Source organism: Phoca vitulina, unplaced genomic scaffold (assembly GCF_004348235.1).
Source record: "Phoca vitulina isolate PV1807 unplaced genomic scaffold, GSC_HSeal_1.0 scaffold40, whole genome shotgun sequence".
Classification (NCBI taxonomy): domain Eukaryota; kingdom Metazoa; phylum Chordata; class Mammalia; order Carnivora; family Phocidae; genus Phoca; species Phoca vitulina.
Genome location: NW_022589743.1, coordinates 22,564,470 through 22,583,747, shown reverse-complemented (window position 1 = coordinate 22,583,747; position 19,278 = coordinate 22,564,470). Strand labels below are relative to the sequence as shown.

The 19,278-nt window shown below is 36.9% G+C and overlaps 1 protein-coding gene and 1 non-coding gene across 3 annotated transcripts in view; one reads left to right on the top strand and one right to left on the bottom strand.

Annotated features, from left to right (window-relative positions):
- The window catches only part of NSRP1 (nuclear speckle splicing regulatory protein 1), a 53,888-nt gene that overhangs the window by 14,745 nt on the left and 19,865 nt on the right, over positions 1-19,278 (bottom strand). The window lies entirely within an intron of this gene.
- Positions 3,087-3,181, top strand: LOC116647777. Its single transcript, XR_004302381.1, has one exon. It is a non-coding gene; the product is annotated as a small nucleolar RNA SNORD116 (small nucleolar RNA).

The following is a 19,278-nucleotide window of genomic DNA, read 5'->3' as shown; positions in this document are numbered from 1 at the left end:
ATTTTATAGATACTAATAATATATAATAATACCCTCTGCGCGTGCACACACACACACACACACACACATACACACACATGTGGTTATCAAGTATAGGCACCATAAACTGCAGAATTAAGAAAAACACCGCGACTGGCTGTTCTTAGTCTTTACTACCTCCCCTAGTCGTTTGTTCTGTGTAGAGAATAAAAATTATTTAATCGGGTGCCTGGGTGGCTCAGTCGGTTAAGCAGCTGCCTTCGGCTCAGGTCATGATCCCAGAGTCCTGGGATCGAGCCCTGCATCGGGCTCCTTGCTCAGTGGAGAGCCTGCTTCTCCTCTCCCTCTGCCCCTCCCCCCACTTGTGCTCTCTCTCACTCTACACTCTGCCCAAATAAATAAAATCTAAAAAAAAAAAATTTATTTAATCGATCTAATGTTTCATTGGGATGTAGTCTGACAGATATGATCTAATTAAAAGGGAAATGGTTTTTAAAACCTTCACAATTAGTTCAGATAAATGCAAGAGAAAACCACATGATTGTGCATTTCTTACATCACTACACATGTTTAGATGGGCTGACTCCTGGGCTTTGGTAACTGCCAGAAGAGAAATAAGTTTTATATATATTACTACAGCCCCTTCACCAATACACAGAATACAGTTTAATGACACTGGGAAAGAAATAAGATACTGGACCATTAATTTATATTATTGAATTACCTTTCTTCAGTCACACTTTTTACAAAATTAAACAAAAATTAAAAAAAAAAAGAACAAATAAAAGTTCAGAAAAGGGTTCTGAATATTTTTTTTGCAGAAATCAATCTCTTTTTCCATAACTAATAAGTCACAGATTTTAAAAAATCACATATGGCCTTCTTTATAAGATATTTACCTATCCACTTATCCAAAACTGTTCTCAACTAAAGAAAAAACAGTTCAAGAATCAATCCTTCCCCAAATGGCTTATGGCTATAATTTTCAGTTGTGCTCTGAGAACTTAGAAATGAATACTTCCTGTTCTGTATTATTTTTTTTAACTTAGCAACAGATCATTTACTAAAGGTCCTACAACTCAGCAATCTCTATTATGAGCTTTGTCCACATTCACATGCTTCTTTTGTAAGTACAAAGCCTGTTTAAGAGTTGCAAAAAATACATAAAATTTTTATTATATATGCTAAGAAAAAATGGACATGGCTATCAACAGAAAATTTAGAAAAGAGAAAATATAAATGACCATTAACTATATGAAAAAATGTTCAGTCTCACCAATAACTAAGGAGATGAAAATGAAAATATTAACTTTTATCATCAAATTCAGATTTTTAAAGTTGTATCATCCAATACTGGCAAGGTAATGAGTAAATATATACTCCTACATTGTGAAAGTGTGAAATGGTTCCAATTTGGCAAACTGTATTAAAAGCCTGAAAAAATATCCATTTCTTTTGAACCAGTAATTCCACTTTCAGGAGTTCACTGTATGGATATAAAAAAAAGATATACAAAAAGATTTAGGTGCTATTATATTTCACTGTATTATATAACAGAATATCCATTCACATTAGTGAAAAACTTGAAGCAACCTAACTTTCAACATCATATCAGTTAAGTAAGCTGTATACCCTTCAACACAAAGTTCTGCAGCCATTTAAAAATCTGTTTTCGGGGCGCCTGGGTGGCTCAGTCAGTTAAGCGTCTGCCTTCGGCTCAGGTCATGATCCCAGGGTCCTGGGATCAAGCCCCACATTGGGCTCCCTGCTCAGTGGGGAGCCTGCTTCTCCCTCTCACTCTCCCTCTGTGCTCTCTTTCTCAAATAAATAAAATCTTAAAAAAAAAAAATCTGTTTTCAACAACATTTAATGGTATGGGCAAACTTTAATGTTATACCCATGTTAGTCCATGTTCACTACTCAAGAAGTAAGCCCCCCTGCTAATAATCATCCCCTCTCATACTATGGCCACATTGCTTGTGTCTTTTACCTTGATTAAAACCTTCCCATGAAGTCCTCTATAATCCCTGCATTCTCATCCTCTTTCATAAACCTTTATTTCCTTGACTGAAACTGCCTCTTCCCTAAAGATACCCTTTCTTCTGAGGCTGCTCATGGCTTACATACTTCACATTAGGAAGACATTGTGTCTCCTCCTGATTCTAGTGTCATACACTGTGGGTAAAAGTAAAACCCCTACTCCTTTGAAGTCATGCCATATGACTACTACCTTTATCCCTTTTTACTCTTAATTTATGAATTCTTTATTACTATCTCTGACACCTGATCTGTTTTCCTCTCTGCTTTATATCATGCCATCATCATCACAGAAAATCCATACAACACACTGACCTGACCTTGTTTTCCTCAGGTCCAGTTATGATGGTTTCCTCTCCACGTAGCCACCCTATCATTGTCACTCTTGTCATTATCTGCGACTGCCCCAGCTCTGAAACTGTAAATCTGGACAACCAACCCAACAACAACCACTACTTTTCTACCAAATTTCACTGTATAGAAGATGTACATTATTTCACATCCTTATATTGATGAAATCAGGACACACTTTATAATCAGCTGGCATCATCTAACTGCTGTTGACCAAGAGATATTCTTTTTTTTTTTTTTTAAAGATTTTATTTATTTATTTGAGAGAGAGAGAATGAGAGAGAGCACATGAGAGGGGGGAGGGTCAGAGGGAGAAGCAGACTCCCTGCCGAGCAGGGAGCCCGATGCGGGACTCGATCCAGGGACTCCAGGATCATGACCTGAGCCGAAGGCAGTCGCTTAACCAACTGAGCCACCCAGGCGCCCAAGAGATATTCTTAATAGTTGGTTCTACCTGCATGTGTGTAAATACTAAAACAGCAACAGCACCAAAACCTTAGAATGAATATCATCAAGTGTTGGTGACATAGCATTTCTTAAAATTATGCAATTATGTAGAGATAATTTACTTTGGACACCCACTTGGGATTACTACTTAATATGCCTAGTTCACTACCTCCAAACACCCTCCTTACGACCATTAAGGTCGATCTCAGAAAGAATGATAAATTTGGAAAAACATAGTCATCAGTGAGTCTGAGTGAAGAAGTAAGTCCAAAAGACTGATGATGACTCCCTCATATGCATTCCTTGGAAAATCTGAACAAAATCAGTGAGAACTTCCTATGATTAAGAAAAAAACAAACAAAAAACTCTGGATTTGAAAAAGTTTTAGGGATCCCTTAACTAATTATTTTTATTCATATTTTGCTTTTTAATATAAGAGTAACCAAAGGTAAAAATTTACACCTTAAGACTAAAAGAACTTTCAATATTGTATTGTATAGTAAATATATAATTAGAATTCTAACTCATAAGACTATCATAGTTTAATTGGTAGTTTTTGGTTTTTTTTTTTTAAATTTTATTTATTTATTCATGAGAGACAGGGAGGGAGAGAGAGAGAGAGAGAGGCAGAGGGAGAAGCAGGCTCCCTGCTGAGCAGGGAGCCCGATGCGGGACTCGATCCCAGGACCCTGGGATCATGACCTGAGCCGAAAGCAGACGCTTAACCATCTGAGCCACCCAGGCGCCCAATTGGTAGTGTTTTCTTAATGATGCATAAAATAACAGTGCAATTTACAATGTTTCAGATTTTTTTTATAAGATTTTATTTATTTATTTGACAGAGAGAGACACAGCGAGAGAGGGAACACAAGCAGGGGGAGTGGGAGAGGGAGAAGCAGGCTCCCCACTGAGCAGGGAGCCCGATGCAGGGCTCGATCCCAGGACCCTGGGATCATGACCTGAGCCGAATGCAGACGCTTAACGACTGAGCCACCCAGGCGCCCCAATGTTTCAGATTTCAATAAAATACATAGCTCTCTTGCTCATTTATTTCCACTTTATCTTTTCTTTGATCTTATGGATGCCACTAATCCCTTGATTTTTCTATTTTTTTATTAGCATCTTTACAGTAGTGAATCTTCAACTACTCTTGCCAATAATTAAACTCCCATTGCCCATCTTTTGCACCTATTTGATAAATATGAGTCCTGAATCCATGCAACCACCTCTGTCTATAGTAAGACAGCTAAGTACTCCTGGAAAATATTATTTCTTAGCTTCCAACTGTAATTGGGTCCTAACTGTATTTACCAAACATCCTTTTACTAATCAAGTCTCTCTTTTTTCTCTACCAACTATATTCAGGCCTCCTCTCTTTGTAAACCTCCTATACCCTGTCAACTTTCCCTATATATGACATTACCACTACCTTTAAAAAATTATGAAAAATTATGTACAAAAAGGGTACAAAAAATAACGTAGTACCTGTGAATTCATTACCCAGCCTAAGAAATGGAACATTATCAGTAGAGATGAAGTCACTGTATATCCTTCCCTAAATCTCATCTCCCACCCTTTCCATCCTAAATTTTTATATAGTCTCCTTGCTTTTTGTTAGTTTTGCTACGTACGTATTGAAGGAGTTCAGGACATGCCAAAATATGCTCCTTTGGCAAATACTGATTATTTTGAACTGAAGAAACTTGAAAATTCCCACGTGAAAGGTGCCTTCCCTGTACCAGAAGGAAGAAACTGCATTTTGTTTTTTTTTAAAGATTTTATTTATTTATTTGACAGAGCAAGAGAGCACAAGCAGGAGGAGCAGCAGCAGGAGAGGGAGAAGCAGACTCCCCACTGAGCAGGGAGCCCGACACGGGGCTCAATCCCAGAACCCTGGGATCACGACCTGAGCCGAAAGACACTCAACCATCTGAGCCACCCAGGCGCCGCTTTTCTGTATTTTCTAAATGGTCTAAAAGAATATGCATTTTTTATAAAACCAGGAGGTTACTATAATTTATTAAGTAACCAGAAATTATTCTAATTTATTAAGTAACAAAAGCAACTTTAAGATCCTACTCAGAACTGAAAGTTAATTATGCTTAGCATCTTGACCAGCTGTGGAATATAAAGTGCAACCTGCCTTTGTGTGGTCAAAGTTTCTAATTCTACACCTTCAGTCAGTTAGTACTTAATGTTAATAGGTCACTCCAGGGGCGCCTGGGTGGCTCAGTTGGTTAAGCGACTGCCTTCGGCTCAGGTCATGATCCTGGAGTCCCTGGATCGAGTCCCGCATCGGGCTCCCTGCTCAGCGAGGAGCCTGCTTCTCCCTCTGACCCTCCCCCCTCTCATGTACTCTCTCTCATTCTCGCTCTCTCAAATAAATAAATAAATCTTTAAAAAAAAAAAAAAAAATAGGTCACTCCATGCCAACCTTCAAAGAACTAAACAAACTGAACTAATACCTTTATTTAACTAAAGAACAATTAATACCAACCTAATAGCATTTATTCATTCACTTAAGTATTTACTGAGCATATGCCATGTGTAAGGCACTATTCAGGGTATTGGTCAAAAAACAATAAACAAAAACCTCTGCCCTCAATGAACTTATAAGGGAACAAAAACAGACAAGTAAAATATATGTCAGATGTATTGCACTCTATGCAAAAAAACAATCAAAGAAAGGTACAGAGACTAAGGAGAAGACTGAATTTAAAATAAGACATTCAAGGAAGGTCTCAATAAGAAGGTGTCATTTGAATCAAGACGGGTAAACAGTTAAGAAAACAAGTCACAATGAGATCTGGAGAACAGTTTTTCAGGCACAGAGAATAGGCAAGGGCATGGCTAACATCTCCAAGGAAGTGGACATGGATCAGAGTGAATGGAGAAACTTACTACAGGTATTAAGAATTCAGAGGAGGTTAATAATAATTTCAGTGTGTTCTTAAACACAAACCTTGCCTAATGCGAAATTAACAAATTTGCGGATTAAGTGGAAGTTTTCATCTGATATATCAAATTTTATATGAAAAAAGATTATTTTTAATTAATTTTATTTCAAGTGCAAAGACAGTTTTAATAAAAATCAACTTGGTGACAGTGGAAAAGAAAAGTTGGGGTAATCATGGTCTGAGAGAGTCAAAGAAGTATCTATGGAGAAGGAAGATCTAAGCTAAATTTAGAAAGAAAGGTAAGAGGAAAAAAAGGTTGTATTATATAAAGGAAACTCAATAAAAAAATAGGGGCGCCTGGGTTGATCAGCTGGTTCAGCGTCTGACTCTCGATTTCAGCTCGGGTGGTAGTCTGGGGGTCATGGGATCGAGCCCCACATAGGGCTTGTACTCAACGCGGAGTCTGCTGGGAATTCTGTCTCTCCCTCTCTCTAAATAAATGAATGAAGTCTTTTTTTTTTTTTTTAAGATTTTATTTATTTATTTGAGAGAGAGAGCACATGAGGGGGGGAGGGTCAGAGGGAGGAGCAGACTCCCCGCAGAGCAGGGAGCCCGATGCGGGACTCGATCCCGGGACTCCAGGACCATGACCTGAGCCGAAGGCAGTCGCTTAACCAACTGAGCCACCCAGGTGCCCAAATGAATGAAGTCTTAAAAAAGAAATACAATGACATAAACATGGCAAGAAAGAATGATGAGATCAGTATGATTAAAGCAAATGACTCCTGTATGGGTGCTAAGAACTAAAACTGGGGGACGCCCAGGTGGCTCAGTCGTTAAGCATCTGCCTTCAGCTCAGGTCATGATCCCAGGGTCCTGGGATCAAGCTCCGCATCGGGCTCCCTCCTCAGAGGGAAGCCTGCTTCCCCCTCTTCCACTCCCTCTGCTTGTGTTCTGTCTCTCACTGTGTCTCTGTCAAACAAACCAACAAACAAATAAATAAATAAATAAAATCTTTAAAAAAAAAACCCAACTAAAATTGGACTCAGACTACATTATGAAAAATAGAAACCCTAAATGTGATGCAAAGACAAAAAAGAATTAACTTTTTTAAACTTAATGAAAAAGTCATTTAGAAAAATGATCTGGAATCAATGTAATATGGATAACAGGGAATTAGACTAGGGGCACTGAGGTTGTAAGACTACCGCACATGGGAATGGATAAACGGGATAAACTAGACGACGCTCTAAAAGAAAGAGAACTTGGAAGTAGATGGACAGAAGGAATGCAGAAAACAGGACCAAACATGGTATTAAAGTTTCTAAGCTAGGAGACTGCAGAAATAGTGATCATTGGTAGAATCATACATATATGTTCTGCAGAGATCATTTCATCCAGAGCTGTGCTTTTAGAATGATTACAAATTGAACAAAAAATCATACTCCTTATCCAAAAGATATGAATGCACATTTTTGAGATCTTATGACAATAGTTCCCCATTGAGAACTCAATTAGATCTCATATATAGAACATGATCCTCATAATTTTACCTCCTTAAAATACTTTATCACATCATAAGTGGAGAACTTTCTGATTTATTCTACATTTTTCTCTAATTATCTAAACATTTAGGTTTTGAAGAATAGGCAAAGAACCTAAAAATGTATTCATCTGAAACAATTCATTAGGAAGGCAAGTTTTAAATCCATGGAAATATGATGGACTATTTAATAAAATGATGTGGAAACAACTGTCTGCCTTTGGAAAGAAATATTAAAACTGATTTCTTACCTTACCTCATTCCTTTTAACAAACACCAAAATATATTCCAGGCATTATTAAACATTTAAATGTAAACACAAGTTGCAGAACTTGAAAGAATAAATGTTTTATTAAAAGGTCAAATGACAATACAGCCATACAAAGGACTTAGAGCAATTAGGACTCTCATATATCAGCAGTAGAAATGTAAAATGGTGCACCAAATTTGGAAAGGAATTTAGCAGTTTCTTAAAGAGGTAAACATACACCTACCATGCGACCCAGCCATTCCATGCCTAAGTATCCATCCAAGAAAAATGAAAGTATAGGTCCAATACAAAGATTTGTATACAAATGTTCACAGTCATTTTACTTTTAACAGCCAAAAACTGGGAACAATCCATATAATCAACAGGTGTGCAGATAAATTGTGGTATATTTACACAACAGAATACTACTCAGCAAGAAAAAAGAGTGGACTACTGAAACATAGTGTGAATTAGTATCAAAGTAATTATGCTCAAAGAAGCCACCCACAGCCTTCAACCAAAGTATATATTGCATGATTCCATTTATATAAACTCCTCAAAATGAAAACTATAGTTATAGAAATTAGATCAGTAGTTGCCTGAGGGCTGGAGAGGGGATGGGAAGAGGCAAGAAGGAGGAACTACAAAGGGACATAAAGAAATTTTGGGGTGTGATGGATATGTTAATTATCTTTACTGCAGTGACAGTTCATGGTATATACTTATGTCAAAATTTATACTGTATACTGTAAATAGGTGCATTAAAACTGTATACTGTAAATAGGTACATGTATATATCCATTATACTTCAATAAAGCTGTTTTTAAGAAGTAAAATAACATCAGGCCATACACAAAAAACTGTAGACTCTTTTTATCTGTGGTGGGTACATTTTAAATAAAAAGCTATATAATAATAACAATTTTAAAATAAAATGAGCTGTGGTTATTACAACTCAAAAATTTGGAAGGGGAAGAAGAGAGGATTTGAACCAGTGACAGGGCTGGCCAGTGTTTTAGAAAATCAGTTGCAAGAAAGCCTCAATGAATCACCTCAGGAAGAACAAAAGGGCATATTTAGAAACTAAAGCCAAGAGACAAAATATGTCAAGCCAACTACATATAAGGACAGGTACAGAGCAAATTCAGAGGCAGGAATTTAGTAGCAGAGGCAAATTATTATGCAACAGATGAACAGACTGACAGAGACAAGCTAAGGAGCATGGTCCAAGTATACGAAGCAAATCATTCCTGGAATGCATAAAAACACTAAGATATGAGGCTGATTTTAAGAACAGAAAGCAGGGTAGCCCAAATCAGGTGAAGCTAGAGAACGTGTAGCCAAAAACAGGTCAGAGTCAAGCAGACTGCAGAATGAACAAAAGCTGTGCACAAGAAAAGGAGCCCACAAAAAAATTCTTCTCAAAGTAAGGCGGGCTGTTCCATCTGGCTTTTATCCCTGGTTGCTCAAAGAGAAATGTCCTTAATCCCAACAAAACACCCTTAGTAGCTTCTGAAATTTTAACTTCTTTCAGAAGTGAAGATATTTTAGTTTTAACCTGAATTATATATAAATTCACTTTCATAAAGTATTAGAAAGAGCTCCTTGAAAGCAGTGATCTTATCTTATTCAACTTCTATCAGTAGCACCCAGTATGTCTTCTATACATCAGATGCTTAAATGATGATACTTAAAAGTTCTGAACAAAACCATCAAAAAAAAAAAAAATGTGCACTGAAATTTGTATTATTCACTTTCTGAATTATCACTTAATATTCCTAGACTAGTTTCCTTTCATTGCCCAGGACCTCCCTTTGTTCCTTTCCCACTGTCAAGAGAATATGTGATCCCTAAATGGAAAACTAGTAAAAGCTTAAATTAATAATTAGAAATAATTAGAAAAATTAATTTGTGGCAAAAAAAAACTCTCATGCAATCAAAAGCCAAATGTACATAATTTTTTAAATTAGTCATATTCAGCTTACAATTCTTGGTAAGATTTTTTTAATTATTTATTTGACAGAGAGAAAGCGAGAGCAGGAACACAAGCAGGGGGAGTGGGAGAGGGAGAAGCAGGCTTCCCGCTGAGCAGGGAGCCCGGTGCGGGGCTCGATCCCAGGACCCTGGGGTCATGACCCAAGCCGAAGGCAGACGCTTAACAACTGAGCCACTCAGGTGCCCCCAATTCTTAATAAGATATTAAGCTAAGCTCCCCCCTTTGAAATTGTTCTACAAGTGAGAGGTTGGATATAAGAAACAAACTGTGAAAAATCCCTGGGGAAACAAATGCTGGCTTGTCTGGGCAGAGGAAGGGAAGAGTAGCAACCCAGAGCTGAACAGTGTATGGCACACAATTGGGGGGCTGGATGATGGAGAGCTTTTCAGAAATGTCTCTCTCCAGATACCTCAGGCAAAAACAGTAATTGCTCTGAGGTAATGTCAGAGCAGCACTCCCGTGTGGCTGGGGTGGCAAGCCCAATCTTCTCTGTTTGCTGAACAAAATTCCATGAAGCTTGGTCTCAACACAGAGCAACTCTCTGATGGAGTTAACAGGAAGGGTTACTACTTGATGGATGATGCAAATGGGAAGTCCAGACTAATATCGTAGGCTCTCTGCTCTGAGGTTCTTCTTCCTTTCTCCTGACAACCTTACCACTCCTTTCAAACACAGTACCTAAATCCAAAAAGGTGCAGAAATGCTGAAAATAAATGGCTGGGAAATATGAACTTAATGTGGCTGAAAATCTCAATGGAAAATGTGTTCATGGAAAAAATCAATCAATCAATCAATCAAGCACTGAAGTATAAGGACTATTAAAATCTTTTTAAAGATTAAAACCAAATACATTATATGTTAATTGAATTTAAATAAAAATAAGTTTTTTAAAAAAGTAAAAACAATAAAAAAAACCCTGTAATATACATTAAAAACCCCCAGAATTAATGAGCTACTCAGAATATAAATTTTAAGTGACCATAATACATATCCTCAGAAATGAGAGGGTATGGGTAATATGAAGTAGAAATACTTTTTAAAAAAGAAACAATTTGAGGGGCGTCTGGGTGGCTCAGCCGGTTAAGTGTCTGCCTTAAGCTCGGGTCATGATCCCAGGGTCCTGGGATCCGGCCTGCATAGGGCTCCCTGCTCGATGGGGAGTCTGCTTCTCCCTCTGCCTGCCGCTACCCCTGCTTGTGCTCTCTCATTCTCCTCTGTCAAATAAAGGAATATAATTTAAAAAATAATAATAATAAATAAATAAAATAAAGGTGATTTGAGATTTAATTAAAAAAGAAACAATTTGAAATAATGTAATAGAAAACAGAGTTAAAATGAAAATATTAAGAGATGGGTGAATGGACTAATGGGTATAGATGAAAAATGTTTTCGTGAGCTGGATTAGGCTAAGAAACACTTCTGAAACATAAGAGGAGGGAATAAAAAAGATTTTTTTAAAGGTACAAAGACATGAGAGAGTATTAACTTTGTAAAAACATAAGATATAGAAGACGTAAAATTTAAACAGATTCACAGAAATATATGAATGACTGAGAATTTTCTAGAATTAAAAACTGTCAAACTGAACAGCTTGTGAGTGTCAAAGAGGAAGAGGATAAATAAAACATACACATATACATAAACAACACCTTGATACATACAATGAAATTTAAGAGAATCAAAGACAAAAGAAAATTCTAAAAGCTTCTAACAAGAATAGTTCACCTATAAAGGAGTAAGATCAAAATGACATCAGGTATCTCATCAGAAACACAAGATTTAAGGTAATTCTTAAAATTACTGTGCAGACAGCAAAGGAAACAGTCAACAAAACCAAAAGACAACCGACAGAATGGGAGAAGATATTTGCAAATGACATATCAGATAAAGGGCTAGCATCCAAAATCTATAAAGAACTTATCAAACTCAACACCCAAAGAACGAAGAATCCAATCAAGAAATGGGATGAAGACATGAACATTTTTCCAAAGAAGATATCCAAATGGCCAACAGACACATGAAAAAGTGCTCAACATCGCTCGGCATCAGGGAAATCCAAATCAAAACTTCAATGAGATACCACCTCACACCAGTCAGAATGGCTAAAATTAACAAGTCAGGAAACGACAGATGTTGGCGAGGATGCGGAGAAAGGGGAACCCTCCTACACTGTTGGTGGGAATGCAAGCTGGTGCAGCCACTCTGGAAAACAGTATGGAGGTTCCTCAAAAAAGGTGAAAACAGAGCTACCGTATGACCCAGCGATTGCATTACTGGGTATTTACCCCAAAGATACAAATGTAGGGATCCGAAGGGATACGTGCACCCCAATGTTTATAGCAGCAATATCCACAATAGCCAAACTATGGAAAGAGCCAAGATGTCCATCAACAGACGAATGGATAAAGAAGATGTGTATACACACACACACACACACACACACAATAGAATATTATGCAGCCATCAGAAAAACCCAATGAAATCTTGCCATTTGCAACGACGTGGATGGAACTGGAGGGTATTATGCTGAGCGAAATAAGTCAATCAGAGAAAGACATGTATCATACGACCTCACTGATATGAGGAATTCTTAATCTCAGGAAACAAACTGAGGGTTGCTGGAGTGGTGGGGGGTGGGAGGGATGGGGTGGCTGGGTGATAGACATTGGGGAGGGTATGTGCTATGGTGAGCGCTGTGAATTTTGTAAGACTGATGAATCACAGACCTGTACCTCTGAAACAAATAATACATTATAGGTTAAAAAAAAAAGAAAAAAAAGAAGATAGTAGGAAGGGAAAATGAAGGGGGGGAGTCAGAGGGGGAGACGAACCATAAGACACTATGGACTCTGAGAAACAAACTGAGGTTTCTAGAGGGGAGGGGGGTGGGGGGATGGGTTAGCCTGATGATGGTTATTAAAGAGGGCACATATTGAATGGACTACTGGGTGTTATACACAAACAATGAATCATGGAACACTGCATCAAAAACTAACGATGTAATGTATGGTGATTAACATAATAAAATTTTTAAAAATTACTGTGCAGAGTAATTTTTAAATGTTGATAGAATTTTGAAGCAAAAAGTTTATATTCAGATAAACTATCATCAAAAGTAAAGATATCTTAAGCACACACAGTCTTAGAATATTTCCTATATTATAAGCCCTCTTTGAAAATACTCATTAAAGGAACTATTCCCAACAAGAATGATGTTGTAAGATACATGAAAGTGAACAAATATGGGTGCCTGGGTGGCTCACTCAATTAAACGTCTGCCCTCGGCTCAGGTCATGATCCCAAGGTGCTAGGATTGAGCCCTGCATCGGGCTCCCTGCTCAGTGGGGAGCCTGCTTCTCTCTCTCCCTCTACTGTTCCCCCTGCTTGTGCTCTGTGAAATAAATAAATAAAATCTTAAAAAAAAGGTGAATAAATAATTTAGAAAACTTTTATCTTCAAAAGGAACAAAACATATAACCAAAACAATCCAGAGCCAAAAATCCAGGGAAACTCTGTATAACAGAACTTTCTGGAATAACTAAAGTGTTCTTTTTTTTTTTTTTTTAGATTTTATTTATTTATTTGACAGAGAGAGACACAGTGAGAGAGGAACACAAGCAGGGGGAGTGGAAGAGGGAGAAGCAGGCTTCCCGCGGAGCAGGGAGCCCGATGCGGGGCTCGATCCCAGGACGCTGGGATCATGACCTGAGCCGAAGGCAGGCGCTTAACGACTGAGCCACCCAGGCGCCCCATGGAATAACTAAAGTTTTCTATCTGTATCTGTGTTGTCCAATATGGTAGCCATTAGTCACATGTGGCTATGGACAACATGAATGTGGCTAGTGTGACTGAGGAACTTTTAAATTTAATTGAAGTTTAAAAGTTAAAATTCTCTATAACTAGTGGGTACTGTATCAGCACAGATCTTAGTATGTTCCAATAAAACTTTCCTTAAAAACAGGCTGCTGGCACATAGGCCATAGTTTGCCAACATCTCACCTGCTAGTGATATAAATACAGTGATGATGTGAGGTGGGGAGGAACAAAAGGAGGCCAGAGTTTGCCACAGTACTTATGTTGAAGGGAGGATGGTGATGTAGATAAAAATACTTACAAAAAAACCAAATACATAAATGAAAGTCTGGACTTATTTGGGGTATGAGGCAATGACCAAAATTTTTTTTTAAATTTTTATTATTGAAGTACAGTTGACACAGAATGTTATATTAGTTTCAGATACAGAACATAATGATTCAACAATTCTGTATGTTACACTATGCTCACCATGCTAAGTGTAGTTACCACCTGTTACCATACAATGACCAAAATTCTAACTAAAACAGAGCAAAATGTGTAACTTTCAAACTGAAAAGAAAATTCAACCTATTCAATGGGAAAAGGAAAATAACCAAGAAGTAATGATAAATAAAAAATACAAAAAAATATGACAAAAAAGTTCTAATACAACATTCCAATACATGTAAATGAGTTAAACTCACTCATCTAAATAGAGATTCTTAAGATTGGATTTTTAAAAGATGTAGGAATAGGAGGTCAACAGGGATAGCCCAAATCCAAAAAGGTACAGAAATGCTGAAAATAAATGGCTGGGAAATATGAAGGACAACTATGAACCAAGAGCTTCACAGCAATTAGAAAATTAAAAATACCAAAAAACCAGAATTGAAGGCAAAAACAAATATAAAGGACAAAGTAGGGTACTGTATTATATACTGAAGGAAAAACAGATCAAGAACTAGCAAACATAAACATTTATGCTTCTACAATAAATAAAACACCAAGACAATCCAATGGGGGAAAGAACAGTCTTTTCAATAAATGGTGCTGGAACAACTAGATACCCACACGCAAAAGAATGAAGTTGGATACTTACCTCACACCATACAGAAAAACTCAAATGGATCATAACCTAAAAATAAGCACTAAAACTATAAAACTTAGAAAACACAGGAATAAATCTTTGTGACCATGGGTTACACACTACATGACAAAATTTGTGAGACATACTAAACCAAGAGTACAAGCAACGATTAAAAAAAAGACATAAATTACATTTTAACAAAATTAAAAATAGTTGTGTTTCAAAGGACATCATCAAGAAAGTGAAAACCCACTGAATGGAAGAAAATATTTGCAAATCATATATATGGTAAGGGATTTGTATCCAGAATAAAAAATTCTTACAACTCAACAGTGAAAAGACTAAAACCAATTTAAAAATGGACAAAGGACTTCAAGACTTGAATAGACATTTCTCTGAAGAAGATATATAAATGGCCAACAAGCACTTGAGAAGATGTTCAGTATCACTAGTCATCAAAGAAATACAAATCAAAACCACAATGACATGTCATTTCACACCCACCAGAACAGCTAAAATAAAACATAGTGTTGGGGTGCCTGGGTGGCTCAGTTGGTTAAGCGACTGCCTTCGGCTCAGGTCATGATCCTGGAGTCCCGGGATCGAGTCCCGCATCAGGCTCTCTGCTCGGCAGGGAGTCTGCTTCTCCCTCTGACCCTCCCCCTCTCATGCTCTCTCTCTCTCTCTCAAATAAATAAATAAAATCTTTAAAAAAACAAAACAAAACATAGTGTTGATGAGGACATGGAGAAACTGGAATCCTTAAATGTTGCTGGCAGAACAATAAAATGGTGTAGCAGCTTTGGAAAATATCTAGCAGTACCTCAAAAGGTAAACATAGAGACACATATAACCCAGAAGTTCCACTGCTAGATATATACTCAAGAAAAATGAAAACATGTCTATACAAAAATCTGTACATGAATGTTCACAGGAGTATTATTCTTAATAACCAAAAAGTGGAAACAACCCAAATGCCCATCAAGATGAATGGATAAACAAAATATAGTATGTATATCCACACAATAGAATATCATTTGGCCATAAGAAGGAAAGAAGTATTGATAAATGCTACAACACAAATAAACCCTGAAAGCATTATGCTATGTCAAAGAAGCCATGTTTTGTGACTACAAAAGGCCACACATTATGATTCCACTTACTTGAAATCCAGAATGGGTAAACCCACTGAATAGGAGATAGCAAGTCAATTAATAGTTTCCAGGGTCTAGGGAAAGGGAGAATGGGGAGTGACTGCTAATGGGCACAAGTTTCTTTTTGGGCTAATAAGAATGTTCTAAAATTAGGGCGCCTGGGTGGCTCAGTCGTTAAGCGTCTGCCTTCGGCTCAGGTCATGATCCCAGGGTCTTGGGATCGAGCCCTGCATCGGGCTCGCTGCTTGGCGGGAAGCCTGCTTCTCCCTCTCCCGCTCCCCCTGCTTGTGTTCCCTCTCTCGCTGTCTCTCTCTGTCAAATAAATAAATAAAATCTTTAAAAAAAAAAGAAAAAAAGAATGTTCTAAAATTAGGTAATAATAATGACTGCACAACTCTGTGAATATATTAAAAACCACTGCATTTTATGGCATGTGAATTTCTTCGCAATAATGTTACAAACACATACATGCACAAAGCAACAACTCTCAGAAGTAGAGAGACATCAGCAATTTTAGATGGCAATTTTAACTTATTCTGCTCTGAAACTAATAGATCAACAGGAAAAGATTAATTATAGAAAATACAAGTTCAAACTAACAAAGATATAGAGAACTTACATACTGTGGAAAGTATATATGCTTTTCAAAGACACAAGAAGCATTTGCAAAAACTATGTGCTGGCCACAAAACAAACATCATATAATCTATGTTCTCTGGTTCTAACAATAAAACTAGAAATTCGTAACAAAAAAAAAAGCAACAAAAATATAAAAACAAACAAACAAAAACCTCCACCTGTATTCTAGAAACTCAAAAGCCATAGTTCTAAATTCTCAGGTTAAGGAAGAAATTATAAAGGAAATTACAAGATAATTAGAAAAGTACAACAAAAATACTATGTAACAAAATTTGTGAGACAACTAAAACAATACTCAACAAAATCTATAGATTTATATGCTTATATAAGAAAGATTAAAGTTCAACTCAAGTTGAAAAAATATAGAGTAACTCAAAAAAAAACAAGGAAAAAAAAGATACGGGCAGAAATCAATCAAATAGAGTAGAAATCCACAGAATGCAAAGATGGATAAAATAAAATGCTGGTTCTTGGGCGCCTGGGTGGCTCAGTTGGTTAAGCGACTGCCTTCGGCTCAGGTCATGATCCTGGAGTCCCTGGATCGAGTCCCGCATCAGGCTCCCTGCTCGGCGGAGAGCCTGCTCCTCCCTCTGACCCTCCCCCCTCTCATGTGCTCTCTCTCTCTCTCATTCTCTCTGTCTCAAATAAATAAATAAAATCTTTAAAAAATAAAAAAATAAAAAAAAAAAAATAAAATAAAATGCTGGTTCTTTGAAAAGATTAATAAAACAAACTTCTGGCAAGATTAATCAAGAAAAGTGAAGAGATACAGGTGATGATAGTTGAAAGATTTAAAAGTACTGTCATAATACTGTATTTATGTTTACAATATTATGTTACAAAAGATCATAATACTTATTTAATAGATCTGAAAATCTAAACAGAATGGATACATTTTCTTAAATTGGTTAAAGAATCTGAACAGACCAGGGGCACCTGGGTGGCTCAGATCTCCGAGTCCTGAGATCAAGCCCCGCATGGGGATTCCTGTTTGGCAGGGAATCTGCTTCTCTCTCCCTCCCTCTGCCCCTCCCCACCGCTCGTTCTTTCTCTCAAATAAATAAAATCTTAAAAAAAAAAAAAAAAAAATCCGAACAGACCAATAACCACAAAGAAATCCTCTCTCAAAGAGCCGTAAACCCTGATAGTTATACAAGCTGAATTCTCCCTAATTTTCAAGGAGCAACTATAATCCCTGTTTTCTACAATTTGTTACAGATAATAGAATACAAAGAGAAATATCTAACATGTTTTATATGGCATCATTTTGATTTCAAAACTAGATAGTAATAAGAACAGACAGCTGTCTGTGTTTTCTTAGAGTCTGTATTTGTCTATTTGGCATCCATCCATCACAAGGCCAATTACATGAACTGTATTTTCTTATTTTCTGTATTCTTGATGCTCTGGCATTTGTGACCTCGCTGACTAGGGATAAACTATCTCTCCCAGGGCTGGCCAATTCCTGAGAGATAGCAACGGGTTAGCCCAAGGATGTATCTTTCCTATTTTACACAGGAAACCATCCTAGAGCCCAAACTCCAAATCATCTCCTTTACCTGGCTCTTAGACTCCAGGAGACACTATTCCTCTGCCCTAAGCACTAACAGTCAGGTACCAGCAACTGGAGATCACCTTTATACTCCCGAGCCTGCCAACATTATCCAAACTAGCCAATTCTAAAGTGTTTCCCCTGCTCTACCTTGCCTTTCCCCTTGCTCCTGCTTTTGCCTCCTGACTAAACCTGATGCTTCCCGTGTCCCTATGTGGAGTGGCACGCTCCCTTCTCTTGTAATAATCTTTCAATGCACTGGCCTCTCCATGTCAATGTCACCTCCATAAATTAAATTCTGCAGGCACATTTTGAGACAATAACTAAAGCCCATTTCATTTATGAACATAGATGCCTGAAAATCCTAAATGAAGAATTAGTGAATTGAATCTGTTAGTGTATTAAAAATAACACATCCTGCTCAAAAACAATTTACACAAGAAATTCAAGAATGGTTTAATATCTGAAAATCTATCAATGTAATCACATTATGGACTACAGGAGAAAATGACTATTTCAATAGATTCAGAAAAGGCATCTGATAGTTTTAATATATATTTATGATTTATTAAAAAACTGCCAGTAAACTATGAACAGAAGAAAAATTCCTTAACTTGATAAAGCCTATATATTAAAAGCTAATATATATCAAACTTAATGGAAAACTTCAGAATCATCCCATTTAAGATACAGATAAGAAAAGATGTCCATTGAGGCTTTGTTCAACATATTATTGGAGGATGTGGCTAATATAGTAAAATGGGGGAGAAGGGGAGAAACCAAGGAATAAGGATTAGGAGAGATGAAGCAGATGGTGTAGACAAATTATTACCGTAAATGAGTTTAGAAAGACTGCCAGATACAAGAAACCAACTTACAAAATCAATAGCGTTGCTCTGTACCAGAATAGTCAAATGGAAAATAAAGTACCATTCAAAATAGTTGTACAAAATATCTAGGAATTAACTTAAAGGTAAGGCAGAGAATGTTAATGGGTGAAAAATCAACTCATAAAAAAGTCTAAATGAATTAAGAACTATACCACACTTACAGGTAGTTCCTTAAAGATTAATCTATAAATCCAAGACAGGTCCAGTAGAAATCAGGTTTTGTTTTAGTTTTCAAGAAATTTCACAAACTTATTCTATAATGTCTATGTAAGAACATCTAAAAATAATTCAATCAAGTTTAAACAGAAGTATAAAGGGACTCACCCTACTAGATAGTAAGATTTACTACTAAGCCATAATAAAAAAAACCTGTATAATTGCCATAGCAACATATAACAATAAACAAGAGAGCTTTGCAGCAGATTCAGGGATATATGGGAACTTGACATGATAAAGATGGCCCATAAATCAGTAGGAAAAGCATGCATTATTTATAGATGGTACTGGAAAACAGCTGTGCCATTCTAAGAAAAATAATGTTGGATCCCTACCTCACAACATGTATAAAGGTGAACTCAACATGGATTAAAGATCTATAATATCTGTAATACCCGTAAAAGGTATTACAAATCCAATAGCAGAGAGGAGAATATCTTGGTAG